At 52.6% G+C, this 18,579-nt stretch overlaps 1 long non-coding RNA gene across 1 annotated transcript; it reads right to left on the reverse strand.

Annotated features, from left to right (window-relative positions):
* Positions 1-13,379: 13,379 nt before the first annotated feature.
* LOC147600416 (uncharacterized) lies at positions 13,380-18,579 on the reverse strand. Its single transcript, XR_015258783.1, has 2 exons — positions 18,453-18,579; positions 13,380-14,124 (listed from the first exon to the last, which is right to left on the reverse strand). It is a non-coding gene; the product is annotated as an uncharacterized LOC147600416 (long non-coding RNA).

Here is an 18,579-nt window from a genome sequence, read left to right on the forward strand (position 1 = left end):
CCCTTTGGCGAGACAGTCACAACTCAGAGGAGTGAAAACCGGGTAGAGACGCAGAAATTTGATTTGCACCTAGATATTTGAATCTGCTAATTGTGCCCTCCGGGAGCTGAGCCTTTGGAAAACAGTGCTTCTTTATACATACCTGAAATAATTCTTTAATATTCCAAACAGAGCCTTTTTGTATAAAGTAAACATATGTTGATCAGTTATCTCTAGAATAATATACCATCTGCTATTTGACAACGCGTTCCTCTGAGTGCAGTGATTAGTGACAGGTGAAAGTGGAAAATCATTTTCTGTGAAATTTTGCTCAATTGCAGACATTTTGTGCAATCTAGAATCTAGAAATATAAATCTTGAAAAATGATCAAGAGGTTAATCTGACCGACGGCAGTGAGGAAAGAACACTACTAGATGATTTCTAACCTGTTCTTGCAAACAGCCACCAGTGGACACACCACAGCCACCCTTGCCAGCCTCTTGGCTCCAAGATTTAAAAAGCTTTACCCATTCTGAACCATTTCTGTTGAAAATGAAGTTTGCATTTTTTACAGATTATTGTACTAAAATATCACTGAGGTACAAATACGATGGGAGCTGAAAGCTCATTTTATTGCATCTCCTCACGCCCTACTTGGGCACACTTGCGCTTAAGATACCATGAGTCAAAAGTCCCGTACACATTGTGGTAGAATCACAGATATGTTTGGGTGGGAAGGGACGATTAAAGCCCACCCAGTCCAACCCCCTGCAAGAAGCAGGGACATCTCCAACCAGATCAGGTTGCTCAGAGCCCCGGCCAACCTGGCCTGGAATGTTTCCAGGGATGGGGCATCCACCACCTCTCCAGGCAACCTGGACCACCCTCAGTGTAAAAAAATTCCTCCTTATATCCAGTCTGAATGTACCTCCCTCTGTTTTAAAACCATGACCCCTCGTCCTGTCACACCAGGCCCTGCTGAAGAGTCTCTCCCCACCTTCCCTGCAGCCCCCTTTGGGCACTGGGAGCCACTCTCAGCTCTCCCCGGAGCCTCCTCTTCTCCAGGCTGAGCAGCCCCAGCTCTCTCAGCCTGGCCTCACAGCAGAGCTGCTCCAGCCCTCTCAGCATCTGCGTGGCCTCCTCTGGACCCTCTCCAACAGCTCCACGTCCTTCTGATGTTGGGGGCTCCAGAGCTGGACGCAGCGCTGCAGGGGGGTCTCACCAGAGCGGAGCAGAGGGGCAGAATCCCCTCCCTCGACCGCTGACCTCGGGGCTGCTCTCAGCAGCAGGTGTATGGGATGCACTGTGCTTTGCACTCTGGAAGCAAGATTCCTTCTAAGAGGGCTTTTCAGCCTGGCATAATTTCATCCGTCAGTGTTAACCATGCTTATGTGACACCCATGGTGGCTGGACAAGCCCTCCCTGCAGGGAACTCAGAGGACTCCCCAAACCACCCTTCCAGCTCTCTACCAGCCCTGTGATGGAAATCTGCTCTCTGCTCTAGGAGAAAAATGAGATCTGTCAGGTGATTTTTCTTTTTTTTTTTTAAAGTGAAACCATTTGAATTTTATTTCAGATTAATCTGATACCCAGTTTAGGCAAAATCTAATAATTTTAAGGTAGGAAAGAATGATTAAAATGTAACTGCAAGAAACATTGGAACTAAAATTAAATTCCAGCTGAAAACAATTGGTGTTTTAATTTCACAGATACTAATTATGGCCAGGACCCCAGGATCACCAGCATCTGTCTGAAAAGTAAACTATGATTTTGAAAGGTGTAGGCAAATAATCACTTCAGTTTTCTCTGGGATCAGTCACAGAGAAGCTAACGTCTTCCAAAGCAAGAAGTGCATTTGCTTTCAGAGCACGCTGAACAAGACGGAGATAAAACACCCTGAGTCTCAACAAAGGTATAGCCCAGTACGCTGGTAGATCATTAAAACTGGGCTGAAAACTTTCATCAGACCATGCTGTGGAACACTCTCATCATTTTTCAACTACAAAAAAAACTGAGCAGCACCTGAAAAGCTCTCCTCATCCTGTCACCCTGAAGTCTGATGCACGAACAAAGTAGGAAGTGTGACAAACCCAGAACACACCACATAAAGCCCAGAACAAAAGTTTTTCTTGTGTCAGACTCAGGGCTTTCAGCATGGAAGAGATGAAGAAAAAAATGTCAGGAGCACCTCATAGTCCTTGCTGCCAGAGGAGGCTGGCACAGTTAATGATATCAGCATGGGCATCTGTTCTTCATTCATGGCCAGAGCAGACGGAAATCAAGACAGCAGATCCAATTCTCCTGTATCACCTGCTGACCTATCTCCATTTAAGTCAAGCTGGGTGGCAGTAGACATCAACTGCTGATCTCGCTTGACACAAATGCTTTTTCTGTCATGCACAAGTTGCATTAAGGCCCGTATGAGATGAACAAGGGTGGCAAAAACAAACAGACCATAAGATCACATGTCTTAGCTCATCATTTCATGCACACGATTAGATTTACATTGGATATAAGGAAGAAATTTTTTATGCTGAGGGTGGTAGAACACTGGAACAGAATGGCTAGGGTTGGAAGGGACCTTCAAAGAAAAGAAGGCAAAACTCTTGGGTTGAGATAAAAAAAAACAGCTTAAGAGAACAACAGAGGAAAAGAAAACAGAAAGGGAAAACAAAACCAGGACATCCATAAGCACATAACTCACCATACCACAGCTCAGGGGGATCCTGGTGCCCAGCTCCCTCCCCAGCAGCCAAACCTGCCCCTCAGCCCCAGCCCCACTTTATCCCCTGAGCAGGATGGCCCTGGGATGGCCCAGCCCTGGGGCTCATTTGGGTAATTAGCTGTCCCAGCTGTGGGCTAATGAGGAACCTATCCCAGCTGTGTCCCCAGCCCCAGGGCCACCAGCCCCAGCTCCTCTCCCAGCTCTGGTGAGAATTAACCCTGTCCTAGCCGGAACCAGGACTGCCCCACGCACATTCTGTTATGTTACTGTGTGAATGTCTACGGGCTGTAACGGGTTCTCAACCAAAACCATCAATACAGCGTTTTGTGTAGGTACGATAACCATATGCCTGTATTATTGGATGCATACCTTTACATATACTAGGTTGAAAGTAACAGAAAACTATCCCAAATATTTTTAATAGAATATTTCAGTTGCAAGGGACCTACAACGATCATCTGGTCCAACCTCCTGACCACTTGCAGGCTGTCCAAAAGTTAAAGTATGGTATTGAGGACGTGGTCTAAACATCCCTTCAACACTGACAGGCTTGGGGCATGGACCACCTCTCCAGGAACCCTGTCCCAGTGTGCGACCACCCTCCCCGAGCCCCAAAACCGAGCTGCCATGGAGGAAAATAGCCTTTCCTGGTGTGGGAGCTGTGGGCTTTTTGGGTAGTCCCACAGTAGATCTATTAAAGCGAACAGAAGTGATTCAGCAGGTACACATCCACCCTACCAATATTTAGAGTTTGCACCATGAGTCGTGTGGCCATCAGTCGTACAGGAAAATAACAAACCTTGCAGAGCGTGTCACGGCAAAATCGGGACACAAGTGTATTAAGACTTTCAAGGGTGGGCGGAACATACACTAATTACAGGCCCAAAAGACTGCTGTGAGTTACCAAGATGACAGTATACAGTATTACTAATTCCTTAGACATTATTTTGCTCAGTTTACTTGCTTCCACAGCATGTAAATGTTCTAATTTAACACTTAATGACGGGCTCACGGAAAGCCATGTGCAGCACTTTTCTCCCGATAATGATACTTTTCACGTTCCTTATGGCCGTAAGCGTGCAGCTGAGGAGAGGCTGGAATAATCACATTATATATTACAGCCGTTTAGTTGTAGAAATGAAGCATGAAATAAACACTTTAGTTCATTAGCCCTGGCAGAGCAGCACAGCGTGAGTCGCTCTCCGTAATCACCGGTAATCCGCGCTTAACCTGATGACACGCTTTGGTACCAAGCCCTTGAAGCGGCTCAGGATCTCATCCTGGAAATGCAGGAAGCGGCTCTTTGGAGGGAAGAGGCTGTGTCTGACAATCCACGCAGCCCTTGTTTCCCCTCGGCGTCCCCGCCGGGGTCCGGTGGCCGCACCGCGCCCAGGGGGTGCCAGCAGCCCTGCCTCCGCTCGCCCTGGGCAGGTGAACCGTGTACCTGGAGGTCTGGCTGATTCACCGCCTCGAGCAGCTGGCTTGGCAGTGCAGGGAAAGGCACAGCTCCTTTTATTTGGGGTCTGTCCGTTCTGTTAATTAACAGAGGCAGCATCCCTGCTATTTAACGCAAACGCGGCCATCGGCGCCTGTGAGAGCACCCGGGAGCCCCGCAGCACTGCAACATCAACTTGGAGCCCCTGGATGTCCCCGACGGGGCCTCGCGGGGATGGGGATGGAATGGGGAGAAAGGAAACTCTTTCTGGCTCTGTGTTTGAGGCAGCTCGGACCCTTGACGTGATGTGGTTTCCCATGCTGGACCCTGCTTGAGGACCACAACACGGCAACTGCCACTTCCACAACAGAGAATGCAACGCTTTTCTGGGATTCGGGAAATGTCCTTGGGTTCTTTGGAAAAACATAGCTCTGTGTTTTTTCCATGACTAGGGCCAAGCTATATCCCTGTTTTGAGGTTTGCCATTTGGAAAACTGAGCTACGATCTGTCTTCACAGAGTCTGATCCATAAGGCTTCCAGCGGCACCAGAGCAGGTTCAGCTGCCCTGAGATGCCCGGGGAGGAGGACCATGAACATCGCTGATCTTTAGGAGAATTCCAGCTGGCTACAGCTTCGTATTGATGTGATTTCCTCCACCCTGTGTTTTTGGGGTCTAAAAACGGAGGCTCAGATATAAACCCAGACAGCCAAGAGCCACCGTGGTGGATGGTCCCTGTGGGCACATGGGTCTCTCCGGCATCAGCAGGAGGCACGTGGACACGCGCTGTGACGCTTCTCCTCCCGCCATCACCCAGCGCAAAACAGCTGGGGCTGCTCGTGGCTGATGCTGCTTCTCTTCCCTGTTTGCACTCACAGCTGGTCCCTCTCCAGGAGAAGGTGATCCCAGGGCTTTCAGGGAAATCTAACTTAACGACGCAATGGGCGTGAAGCAGTCTCACTTTGTTAAAAGCAAACGGAGTAAAATCGCCGCGTAACAAAGCAACTGATTTGCCACAGCCGCCTCAGCTGCCCCCCTCAGAAGCTGTTCCTCCCCCTCCCCACTCACGAGGGTGGTTTCAAATTTTGGGAGGCGGTGGCTGAAGTTTTGGGGTTGGCACAGGACCTCTGCTGTATGCAACCCTGGTGGGCCCAGCATGCCAGCAGCATCACTTCATTTTCTTTCTGCAGACTTTAATTTCATATCCATCGGTTGTTGGGTTTTTTTGGTTTTTTTTTGCCATCTCTGCCTGTGTCGCTGCACAGCCATGGGGGCTGGCAGAGACCCCGTGCTCCCCACAGCCCCCGTGGGAGAGAAGATGGCAAAGCACCCAGCGACTTGACCAAAGAGCTGGTCTGACCTGAAAGCCTTGGCTTTTTTTTTTTTTATCATCTCTTTTTAACAATAATCTGATAAAAATAAGAAAATTCTATTTTCCAAAGAGGAACATAAAGACATTGTAGGCACTCCAGGACAGGAGAATATTTCAAAATGTATTCAGTAAAAGACAAGCTGCTGCTTTACTTTGTGGCTCAAATTACTCTATTTTCTTGGGGGAAAAAAATTAGATGGTTTCCTTCGGAGGGCAGGAACGACATCTCCTTTAATAATTTCATGCCAAACCATGTAAAATGTAACTCCTCTTCCCTTGTTCTTTCAAAACCTGCACCCGGTACAGTAGCAAATGACCAAAAAAAGTGTTTAGAAGAACTCATTTTCATGCTCGGCAGGCTCTCACCTTGTCTCCAAAAGCCAAGGTTGATGCGTCCCATGCCAAATTAAATGGAAGATGTATGCAGTAATGAAAAGGGCAGCATTCCATGAAAATTTCCGCTTTTCAGTTAAAGAGGCCATGGCTTATTAGGTATGCAAAAATTACAATGTCAGGGTAACTTTGCAAGTCAAGCTTTTTTTGTAGATGCTCAAGTATCTCCCTGGAAGGAAGAGGCTAGCTCAAGTTTTTCACCGTTTGTTACCTGGATACTCTACTTCAGAAAAAAAAAAAATTTGCTTCAGCAAAAATAACCATTTGTCTCTTAAAACGTGGGTGAAGCATCCCCGACGGGGGGCAGCGAGCAGAGCGGGATCCCCACAGCAGCCACCCCACAGCAGAGCAACTCACCATTGCACGGCCAGGCATCGGCAAAAATGTCCGTAACCTTGAAAGATTTTGCTTCCCGCCACAGAATAAAGGCCCCAGCTTCCAGATCTGTGTGTCATATCTGACCTATTTACACGAATTCCCTCGCTGCTGGCAAGCTACAAATGAGAACAAGCGCTCGTTACCGATCTGCGTAGCCAGATGAGTGCCCGGGGGAAGGCAGGGAAAAGTCGATCCCGGGTCGGGGGGAACCAGGAGTTAAACGCAGCCTCTGAGTTACTTGGGGTGACCCCACTGGGCTCAGTGGGGTCTTGCACCCTGGTCCATCCCCGCGCAGCCCCAGTCCCTCCCGCTGCAGAGCAGAGGGCAGAAAAAAGGAAAAGTCAAATAATGTAAGGAAAAATGTTTTCCACTGAGGGTGGTGGAGCACTGTCCCAGGTTGCCCAAGAGAGGTGGTGGATGGCCCATCCCTGGAAACATTCCAGGCCAGGTTGGCCGGGGCTCTGAGCAACCTGATCTGGTTGGAGATGTCCCTGCTCCTGGCAGGGGGGTTGGGCTGGATGGCCTTTAAATGCCCCTTCCAACACAAACCGTTCTGTGATTCTACGATTCTGTGACATTTTACTTCTTTCGTAAGTGACACCATGCACGAAGAAACAGAAAAGAGGAGCAGACTCAAACTCATTGCAAACCACGATAAGCTGTAGAGGACATTTAATCGTGATTTCCCTTCCGAAGGGAAAACAATATTAGAAATCTGCAAGGCCTGAGATTTTCATCTGAGGCCAACACGCTTTCCCTTTCCCTTCTCCATCCCCCTTAAATCTGTTATAGGAGTCATTAAAAAATGTTGCACACTACCGCAGCCATAACAAATAAACTTACGCCCGTTAACAACTGCCTGGAGCGCGGCAGGAAACCAGGCAGATATATCAGCACCCCCGTGCAAAACAAACCTGCTCCCAGTAACAGGGGCATTTGCGCAGCCCGTGCCGGGGAAGGCACACAGCCCTCTCTCTCCGAAAGAAACAACCTTCCTCCTCGACGTGCTCCATGCCACCGGCCCGGGCTGCCACAGCTCAGCCCCATCGGCTCTTTGGCTCTCCAGTTATTGCATTAAAAAGCAAATTAGCGTGTACCGCCCAGTGCAGGCGGGAGGAAGGCGTGCGAGAAGCCGTTCCTCACGCAGCGGCCATCGTACGAGCCTGCATTCTGCCGGCGAGCGGCAGCACAGTCCTTGGCCGTGCCCGCTCCTGCGCAAGGCTCTCCAAGGGCTGAACGTGGGGGTGGGATAGTTCCAAGAAGAGTTTCAGGAACGGTTTGTGAGCCATGGCAAGTTGGTATAAGCCACATCTGCTCCGTGCGAAGCCTGCTGAAGAGAAGCAGGGGCTGTCCTGCGCCGGTTTGATGTGCGCTGCCCTGACGGAGTCGGGGGAAGTGCTGCCATGATTTATTCGTATCCTGGCAAGCAAGTCTTCATTAACTACTAAAAATTGCATGTGGAAAAAGCACGAAGTGTCAAGCGCTGGGTGCCGCTTAATGAAGAAAAATGAGGCAAACACCAAATACACAGCAGCTGGATCTCTTACTGACTTTCTTCCCTGGGCAGTTGTTCCCTCCTCCGGCATTTCTGATCCGCGTTTTAAGACTTCTGCAGCCTATCCCTCCCGTGAGTCGTGGCCGGTCTCCTCTCAGGACACTGCCCAAAGCTGGTACAGGCGATGCCCCACCAGCCCCAGGGACTTCATGCTATTCCATAGAACAGGGCCACTTCCTTCCCGTGCCCGGGTTGCACCGACACAGCGCTCAGGGCTTCCCGGGCCTCTGGCTCGGCAAACCACAGGCTTCGGCTAGCTTAGCATCCATCATCAAGAATAAAGAAAAAAACCCTGCCATTGTTATCGTATCCTTATTTTCAGTGCAGTCGACAAAAGTTGTTTCTCTGCTTTGGGCCAAGCGAATTACAGACGAGAGAGTATTGCATATAAAATATTGGGCTGCACTCAAAACTCGCTTTTGGTTTTAACGCGTTTGAGGTTTAGTTGGCTGTTCGTGGGGAAAGAAGTCACATGGAGCAGTAGCATGGTAAGATGTGCTTAGGGCAAAACAGCAGCCTCAAGGGCTGCTTTGGTGGGAGGTTTCTTCTGCTCCTCAATGGTTTCCAAGGTAGGACCTCCACTCTTTGATGTAAAAAGTAGATTCTTATGTTGAAAATGTTCAAGTTATAGGAACCTAGGCCAGTCTGGGCTGGTTTTTGATGAAGAAGATGAACCATGCCCTCCCCACATGGTGGGACACCCTTGGGCATCGCTGCAGCCGAGGGAACCCGCCATCACTCGCAGCCTGTCCCCACTGCTGCCAGCACCGACCGGCGGCTCCGAGCCGCCGCGCTTGGCCAGGTGGCCTCCCGGCCTGCCAACGGCCAGCCCCCGCGCACGCCCTTTCCATTAAGCTTTCCATTTTTTTTTTAATTGAAATATTTCTCACTCTGGCTCAAACACCTCTTCTGATATTTATCTAACATATTGAAAAATTATTTTAATTTTCAGGAAATCTTTTTTTTTTTTTCCCTCCCTGGCAACCTGGCATAGATAACAAAACAATGAACGATTCTTATTCATTTCATGCGTTTCTGAACATTGTGGCAACCACTGTCAGGAAATTTAATCATGTTGCTTTCATAACATTTGTTTTGCATATTTCCGCAGTCACTCTGTGGAGCGTGGCCGTGGCAAACTCAACTTGCCCGAAGTCATATGCAAGAGATAGTCCAGTACTTCATCAAAATTTGGGACTGAAAAGAAATAAAAGATGAGAATATAAAACGTTCATTGCACCCTTCTTGTGCTCTTCCCTGCACTTCATTTAAAGCTTGCTTGCGGTGAGTAGGTCGGAGTCCACTTTTCCAGGAGAGGGTGAGTCTCAAAAACCGCACTTCATGTGAGACACTTATCTTTAAACTAATTCCACTGATATCAGATGTGACACTGCCCCCGGGGTCGTACATCTCAGCTTCACTTACCTGGACGTAGCAGATAATAATAAAGGAAATATCACACGCCCATAGCACCATATGTGCGCTTACGACGCTCAGCACCACTAATTAATTTCGCCTCGAACGGCCGTCTGGACCGGCCACGGGGACGTGCAGGCACCAGCCGTGAGCCCCAGGCCACCCTTCCTTCCAGGCAATTCATTTGCGTGTGACATTTCCTAGTTCTCCAGCTTCATAAAATTTATTTCTGACTCGTTTCCTGTAAATCAAATTGCAGGAGACTTCTGCCTTCAGATTATAAATGATCACATTAAACCAGGAGACGCTGTTGGCCACAGAGAGTCTAAAAAATGGGATTTTGTGTATTTGTATATTGGAACTTTGTGTATTCCCAAATCAAGGCATTTGCACATTTCTCTGTGTGCAGATTGTTAGCTGGGCACGGGCTGCGTTCTCGTGAGACCCCCCTGCAGCGCTGCGTCCAGCTCTGGAGCCCCCAACATCAGCAGGACGTGGACCTGCTGGAGAGGGTCCAGAGGAGGCCACGCAGATGCTGAGAGGGCTGGAGCAGCTCTGCTGTGAGGCCAGGCTGAGAGAGCTGGGGCTGTCCAGCCTGGAGAAGAGGAGGCTCCGGGGAGACCTGAGAGCGGCTCCCAGTGCCCAAAGCGGGCTGCAGGGAAGGTGGGGAGAGACTCTTCAGCAGGGCCTGGTGTGACAGGACGAGGGGTGATGGTTTTAAACTGGCAGAGGGTAGGTTTGGATGAGACATGAGAAAGAAATTCTCCCCCGTGAGGGCAGTGAGGCATCCAGGCTGCCCAGAGAAGCTGTGGATGCCCCGTCCCTGGCAGTGCCCAAGGCCGGGTTGGACGGGGCTGTGAGCGACCTGGGCTGGTGGAAGGTGTCCCTGCTTCTTGCAGGGGGGTAGGAATAAGATTGTCTTTAAGGTCCCTTCCAACCCAAGCCATTCTGTGATTCTATGATTCTATTTTGGTGCAGGGTCACCGTTCCCTGCCTTGTGCCTTGCAAATGGTGCTGCTGCTGCACTGCCTGGGACGTCCCTCCTCTGAAGGGTCCAACCTTCCTGCCCTTCCAGCAGCACACTATGGTGGTTTTGTTTTCTGTTTTATTTTCTGCTCAACCTCAAACAGGCCATGAACACGTTTCATTCCTGCTAGCAAACAGTGCATCACTTCATTTCCGATAGAAACATACTTCTTGGAGTCAGCAGCTCAGGGAACAGCAACAGTAAGGTTTTGCTTCCTCTTTCCCTTTTCCTTCCCCTCGCCCCAAGCTGGCTGTTGAATGAAGCTACGCGCTGCAAAGCAAAGGGGAAACCGAATGTAGAACATCTCGCAAACGGCCAGGGGACTCTGCCAGGGCATCCCTGTAGATGCCAATCCACTTAGTTATACTAGATCATTCTTCTAATGATATAAAAATGCGATATGGGAAGATATTAGCGGGATTCAAAGGGCTGGCTAGTAATGTCCTCCCAGATACCCACAGTTGGGATAAAAAATGCTAAAACAAAATCCCAGCATCTGGGAAGGGTTTGTGGAGCTTAAGCCGTGGGTACAAGCCAGACTTTAGGTCACACTCAAGGAGGGAAACTCCTTTGGTCAGGCATCTGAACAAAATCTCCATCCCTTCCTGAGAGCATCCTGCGGGCAGGGTCACCTCAGTGCCCGTGCCCTGGGGTGGGTCCCCAGACCCTGGATGCCACCGGTCCGGCCTCTGCAGCCCCAAGGCGGGCAGGGAAATGGTGTGAGCCCAGTCTGTGCCAGTCCCACTCCCATCACTCCAGTCCAGGCTGCCTCAGGCTGCTTTCTTGTTTCCTTTAATTAAGCAGGAAAATATCTCCCTGAGCTGAAGGTAATTGGCAAAGCAGCCTGGGCACTCAGGAACTTCATGAAAATAAATGCGGGAGGCTAAATTAGCTTCAGCATTTTTAAGTTGCAGAAGTGCAAAGGCAAAAAAACCCAACAGCAGCAACAACAAATATTCCCACTGAGCCTGGTTTACCCGAGGCTGCCAGGAGGGAGGAGGGAGTAGAATCACAGAATCACAGGAGGGTTTGGGTGGGAAGGGACCTTTAGAGCCCACCCAGTCCAACCCCCCTGCCAGGAGCAGGGACATCTCCAACTGGATCAGGTTGCTCAGAGCCCCGGCCAACCTGGCCAAGCAGGCGATGCTCCTGCTGCATCATCATGGACACCTGGGACTTCCAGGGAAATCACTGAGCGTCTCCTCTGGGGTGGCAGGACCAGTGGGACAGCACCGGGGCACTTAATCCCAGGGCCGTCGCATCCATCCTTGGGGGAAATCAGAGAGCACTGAAAACCAAGGCACTCTCCCAGCCATGACTTGCTGCTCAGCTGCAGCCCAAAGCGCTGCAAGACCTCGGGGACAGAAAAACCCTCAGCTCCTTCTTCCCTGCAGATCCTCTCTTCCCAGGAGGGCAGAGGATGCCCTCCCCCTCCCACAATCCCTGCCCAGGGCTCCCCTCCCTCTCCCCAGCTTTCCAGCGTGGTGACCCCGTGTACCCACAACCTTTTCTACTTTTCCTCAGGCCCGTTCTCACATGCAGCCACCCAGTCTAGGACGCTTACCGCGACACATCACGGGGTGATGCTGCCGGGTGCTCTCCAAGCGACATCCCCACCCAACACCCGACGCCAACGTCCACCAGCGGTACCCGAGATCAGGTGCCGCTGGATGGGCGAAATACGGCCGTGGTGCGATGTGAGAGAGACGGGAAAGAGGGAATGGTTGGCACCTTCTGCAAAGGGATCATATCACTATATAACTAGTTGTGCATGTAAATATGCATGCATTGATTACATAACATTATAATCAGATACAAATAATATTTTTATCTTCTCTTACTAATATTTTGCAAAAAAAAATATGCACCAAACGCTTCCCCCAGATTATATTTCCCAGTCTATTAAATGTCACTCCCGGGGGATTGAGACCCACCCGGGGCAGAGCATCCCCCAGCCGCGGCACTCGCGGGGGCTCGGCCGGGCAGAGCCCCCCCTCCCTCGCACCCACGCCGAGCAGGGCGCCCACAAACAGCCTGTGCCCGGCGGGGGGCACAGGCCAGGGGCGAGCTGCTGGCTCTTCACTTTAAGCACATAATTCTGCTTTCAGCAGGTGTGAGCCAAGGAGTCAAAGACGCAAGGGTTTCTCTCTGTTAATCAGGTTCTTCCAGCAATGCGGCTTAATTATTCTCTGTGGCTGGTTTCCCCGCAGGCGAAGAGCCAACGTGTCACCCACCATCCATTCCCCAGCTCAGCCCCGCGGGACTGGTCCGCTGCAGTTTTCAGCTTCCCTGCCTACAGAAACCAAACATCTCCCACGAAAAACCCTCAGCAACTTGTAATCGGCTTCAAAACTTGCGCTGATCAGAACGGAAACCTGGGGAGCCTCCAGGGAGACGGGGGCTGGCGTTGCAAACAAGCTTTCCATAAATATTTGTGAAAGAGGAACGGAATAGGAATAGGTGTGAATTTGCTTTGTTGTTTTCTATTTTGCGACTGCGCTGCCCTTTGCGTTATTTCCCCACCGCTACTCCCAAGCCGCCCTGCGGAGATGGAGCTGTCGCCAGAGCCCTTTGCAAGGCAGGGCGATGAGCCCCACGGCGGGCTGGGGGCTGCAGCGATGCTCGGCATCGCATCCTGGAAAATACCAGGAAAAAAAGACCTGCTCAGGTGTTCCAGGGTTGGTCAGCCCCTGCATAGGGACCAGCGGGGACTTTTTAGCCCCCCGAGGCAGCAAAACACAGAACCTCAGCCTGAACTCTTATTACTTCTAGCTAAACCTCTTATTATTTCTGTCTGGAGGGCGACAATTAGGTACTGACTTGGGGGAGGCTAAAACATCAGCCGGGGTCCCACGGCAAGGAGAAGTCCCCACCAGCAAGCGTGGGACATGCTCGGGTCAAACCCGAACCTCCCGGGTCCTGCCCGGCCTCCCGTTCACCCAGATATCCTGCCTGGTTTAAAGTATTTACTCAAAATTAAGTTTCGTGTGCAAGTTTATTAAAGAAGTGTTGTTTATGGATTTAATTACAGCGCTGCATATGAGACCTTGCTAATCCTGTTTGTGCTGCGACTGTATTAAAGTGCTAAAAATCAATATATTTGAGTTTAAATATTTTATTATGGCAAGCTGTTAAATATTAATGATGCAACAAGTAATCAGTGTTACCGCTTCTGCCTGTTCTGTAGGAAATCTGCAGGAAATTAGGAAAAAAAAAAAAAAATCTCTGCTCAGTTTGATGGCCAGGCAGCTATCTGTTTCCCAGTTTGGGAAACGAATGTCGCTGGTGATTTATGTAAGTCCCAAAAGCATCGTCCCATGGCTGTTCTCCACCACGACGGGAAGGCACGGGGTGATGTTGGAGGGCCAGGACCTCGCTCACATGCACCAGTGTCCACCGTGCAAACCAGGACGTGGCCTTGCATCACCTCAGCCGCTGGGACCTCCAGGTGCCGTGTCCTCCTCCACCAGCTCTGTGGCCCCAGGGACATCCCCAGCTCCCACTGCTCTGGCAGCGAAAATGCCCATTTTCTGCCCTGCTCAGGATTTTTCTCTGGGTCATTTCCACAGGTGGAAGCTGGAGGAAGGTTCCGGGACGCTCAGAGATAAAGGTGGCAGGCAGGTGGCCGCAGCCCCGCTGGCTTATCGACGCACAAACGCAATCCTGAGCCTCCGCGGTGCCAACCAAGGGCTGTTTTTAGCACGCTCATTCCGGCAGCAATCCGTGGTCCGATGGCAAAGCAGCGCTCCGCCACTCTGAAGGTCGCAGCCGGCTGCCAAAGGACTTTGGAGGTTTTTCACCCAAACCTTGTCCCTGAAACGCACGACTCTTAACGATGCTCCTGCTGAGAGAATGTCAAATTACACCGCACAAAATGAATCGCAAACGCGGGGTTCGTAATCGCATTTCAGAGAGCTCTGAGCTCATTAATACACATGATCGTGTAAACCTGGCTCCCACGAAGAGGCAGCGAAGGAGCCAATTTGTTTGCGATCAGATCCTAATTCCAGAGCAAGTCAATCTTCTCTTCCCTCCCACCGCCTCGCACGCAGCACACGGCAGGGAGATCTCTGCCCAGGACGGCCTCGTCCCGGAGCAGGGCAGCGGGTGCCCATGTTCCCAGGGAAGGATGTGGAGCATCAGAAGAAGGACCACCCCGGCTCGCGGGCTGGGTGGATTGGCTGCTTTGCGTAGCTGATCATCGTCAGCCCTGGTTTTAACTGGAGTAGGAACTCTCTGGCCATCTGCAGACGTTGGCCATGCAGATACCCGCATCTGAGCCTGGTCGAGCTCCCCTTGTCTCCTGGGACCCTGCACCCCGGGGTGCTGGTCTGTGGGTGGCCGGTGCTGGAGCAGCTCTGCTGTGAGGCCAGGCTGGGAGAGCTGGGGCTGTTCAGCCTGGAGAAGAGGAGGCTCCAGGGAGAGCTGAGAGCGGCTCCCAGTGCCCAAAGGGGGCTGCAGGGAAGGTGGGGAGAGACTCTTCAGCAGGGCCTGGTGTGACAGGATGGGGGGTGATGGTTTCAAGATAGAGGGAGGTAGACTCAGATTAGATATTAGGAAAAGAAATTTTACCCTGAGGGTGGTGGAGCACTGTCCCAGGTTGCCCAGAGAGGTGGTGGCTGCCCCATCCCTGGAAACATTCCAGGCCAGGTTGGCCGGGGCTCTGAGCAACCTGATACGGTTGGAGATGTCCCTGCTCCTGGCAGGGGGGTTGGACTGGATGGGCTTTAATGGTCCCTTCCCACCCAAACCGTCCTGTGAGTCTATGATTCCATGATGTACACCCCCCTGGGGGTCTGTCAGCGCTTGGCCATGGCACGGGATGTTCTGTAATTCTGTAATTCTGGATGTAGCTGGACACCGGGAGCATCTCTGGGTGCCACCTGAAAGCAGGGCACGGGGAGGACACAGGGACCATGGAACTCTGTGCATGGCATGATGTTGCTGGGAGCAACGCGAGCCTTAGCAGCTTTGTCCAAAAATATGGGCTCTCTCTCATTTTAAAGGTCAGGTCCTGAGAGGTGTGACTGCATTAGACGCCCATTCCCTCTGTGGTACGAAGACACACATCTCCAGAGTGGGGTCTGGGACCCCGGGACCCGCAGGTGCCCCTTTCCCCGCTCACCGGTCCTCACGTTCGGCGTCTGTTTGCCCGTTTCCTCAGTGCGATGTTGTTTACGCCCTCCCAGGGAAATTCAGTGCCAAGTTTCTGACACAGGCTTGTTCAGCAGCACCGTGCATCTAATTTTTAACCTGACTAACAGGGTTGAAATGTCAGACTAATAGCCACTCCTGTGCCTCGCGGTTTTCTCCTGTCAATCCTTCATTATCAGCTAATTGGAAATATTTCTCTCATCCTGAACTGCACGCTTTTTCCCCACACAAAATCTGAGCTGGTATTTCCAAGGCGTAAAAAGGCACCGGGGATGGGGCAGGGGAAGGGCCCAGCACCAGGATGGGCTCCAGAGCCTCCCCAGTGCCCCAGGTCAGGTCAGAGGTCTTCTCCTGGGTGTCAGATCCCCATCTCTCCTCCAGACGTGTGGCATCCGGCCACTCAAGGTCTCAAGGCCGGATCAAATCTCGGTCACCGTCCCGGGGGGCAGTGCGCCCACGGCCAGCTCTGAGACAGCGGGGGCCCTGTGCCTCACCCCCATGTCCCCCAGACAGGACACGGCAGCGCTGCCCCGTGCAGAGCTGAGGTCCGTCCCGCTGCCGTGCATCCCGTGGGGAGCTGGGGAAGCCCCAGAAACGCCCCGTGCTGCTGGGCTGGGAACGGTAAGCCCTGCCCGCGGGTCCTGAGCGGGAGCGACCGATTGTCCCCAAACCCCTGGCAACGGCAGGAAACCTCACCGGCTCCCTGGGGCGGCACGGGAGGGGTCCCGGCCCCGGTACGGGGGAGGTTCCTGCCCCGGCCCCGCATCTCTTCGCCCCAGGGAAATGCACGTGCCCCGTCCTGGGGCCAGGGAGTCGGGTCCCCGCAGTGGGATGGGGATGGGGATGGGGACACTGGTCCCCGGGCCGGCGGCAGGGTGACGCAGCGCAGCCCTCAAATCACCTAACTCTGCCGTTGCCTCTCGCTAGCGCTTTTCCAGAAATGTCTCTACATTTCAATTTGGGTTTTCCAGGTATTTTCTCAGAAAACAAAAGACTGGGGAAAAAGACTTTTTCAGGTTTTAGATGGTCTGGAAAGAAAAAAAAAAACCAACCAAAACACAAGCTGATTCTGCTTTAAAAGTCATTAAAATGTTCAAATGGAGAAAAATCAAGTCCCTGTAATTATTGCCACTGCAAGCAGTTATTTTTCCTGCTCTTGTTAGAACCTTCTTTGGAACGAAGAGCAGCCTTCCTGCTGAATGAGATCCTCTTCCATTACCTTAATTTTTTTGCTATAAGGAAACTCACGTCTTTGCAATTCAAACCCAAACCGGCACCCCCGTCCCTGGGGCGCTCGTGTGCCCCGGCAGCGCTGAGCCCCCCAGCTCCGGCCGCAGCCGGGCTCCCGCCGGTACGCAGCGAGGGCCAGGGAGGAAGCGAGCCGGTGGGACCCTGGTCGGTGTGGCTCCCTGCGAGTACCCCGATGCCCAACCACGAGCACCCTCTTGCCTAAGGGTTTTTAAAAGAGGCAGGGAGTCACGCGCTGCTGAAAACGCCGTTTCGCCTCGCAGCGCTGCTTGCTGCGGAAAACCCTGGCCAGTGCTCGGCTGTTAAGTCGTACACCTGCTTTGGCCAGCTTTGGGGGAGATGGGGAGCTGTAAGTGACCCCCCAGGCAACTCCCCGCTGCCATCAGCCCGCGGCCCACGCCGTGGGGACTGGCAGTGACGCTGGGAACGTGCTCCCGGGTGAGACCAAGCTGAGGCACCTTTTCCCTTTCCAGAAGGATGTGCGAGGAGCGGGTTTGGGAGCGGTTTAACCCACAGTGTAGAGCTGCCAGGCAGGGCTGGGCCGCAGTAGAGCTTTGCTTCCATCTGCAGGGCATCTGCCAGGCTGCCCGGCCTCTTTACGGACCCGCAGCCCAAAGCCAGAAGCTTTAACCTGTCCCTTGGCCAAGCTCCCAAAGCCAAACAGGAGCCTCCAGGCCCGCTGCACCCCACAGTCCCAGGGCTGGCACCCAGCCCGTGGCAAGGGGTGAGGGACTGTCTCCGAGGAGATGAAGGATGTCCCGTCTCTGTTTTCTTATCTTGTTCAGAAAGATGGAGAGCGACGGGAGGTGGCCCTGGCTTCAGCGCTGGTGTGAAGCCTGGGAGATGATGCTTGGGCGAGGTGGGGAGTGCAAGTGAGTGGAGCGGAGCAGCCGCCCAGGTCGGAAGGCTCCTGGGAGCCACGGGCAGCCTTCCTGAGGAGCGTCCCTGCCAAAAGCTGACCATAGAATCAGAGCGGTTTGGGTGGGAAGGGACCTTCAAAGCCCACCCAGTCCAACCCCCCTGCCAGGAGCAGGGACATCTCCAACCGGATCAGGTTGCTCAGAGCCCCGGCCAACCTGGCCTGGAACGTTTCCAGGGATGGGGCATCCACCACCTCTCTGGGCACCCTGTTCCAGTGTTTCACCACCTTCAGTGTAAAGAAAATTTTCCTAATATCCGATCTGAATCTACCTCCCTCTATTTTGAAACCATGACCCCTCATCCTGATCCTCTGCTTCCCATTGCTGCTCCTCCATGGCAAAGGGCAGACCTCACCCGTCTGCTCCTGCGGAGCCAGCCCCACGCCAGCGCTGGGACGGACGGGGCAGCGGGGGAATGCTCCATCCGTCTCCAGATCGGCCAGGGGATTTGGGGTATGGGGTGGTGTCAAGGATGGTGGCAAATATGCCGGGATAGCGCTCGCAAGAGGGAGTTTTCCCAGTGCACAGCCAGAGGACAGCACCCCAAGGCACTGGGTCCCAGTAAGGGCCCACTGGAGGGTCCCCAGCTGCCCCCATGTCCCCCCATCCACGTCTCGGTGGCGGCTGTGCAGTGCTCTGCACGTGCCCGCTGCCTGCACATGGCGATTCCCATGGCAACGCGCTGCCACGGCGCAAACACCGGATAAACCGAAATGGAAATGACTAAAAGCAAATTCCATCGTCTGCTCCAGTGACAGAGCCAATATCTGCGCCCATCTGCCCGCATTATTCCCCTGGAATTAGAGAGACAAACAGAGAGAGAGAGAAAAAAGCGACTAAGTGAGCTTACATGTAACGAATGCGACCATTCTCAGCATGAGCGGAGCATCACCCCTCCCTCCTGCCCAGCTCCTGCCCAGACGGGCTGGGGCCCCGATGCTCCCCGTGTGTTGCAGCATCGTGAGTGGGGAGCTGGC

Source organism: Chlamydotis macqueenii, chromosome 5 (genome assembly GCF_036417535.1).
Source record: "Chlamydotis macqueenii isolate bChlMac1 chromosome 5, bChlMac1.mat, whole genome shotgun sequence".
Classification (NCBI taxonomy): domain Eukaryota; kingdom Metazoa; phylum Chordata; class Aves; order Otidiformes; family Otididae; genus Chlamydotis; species Chlamydotis macqueenii.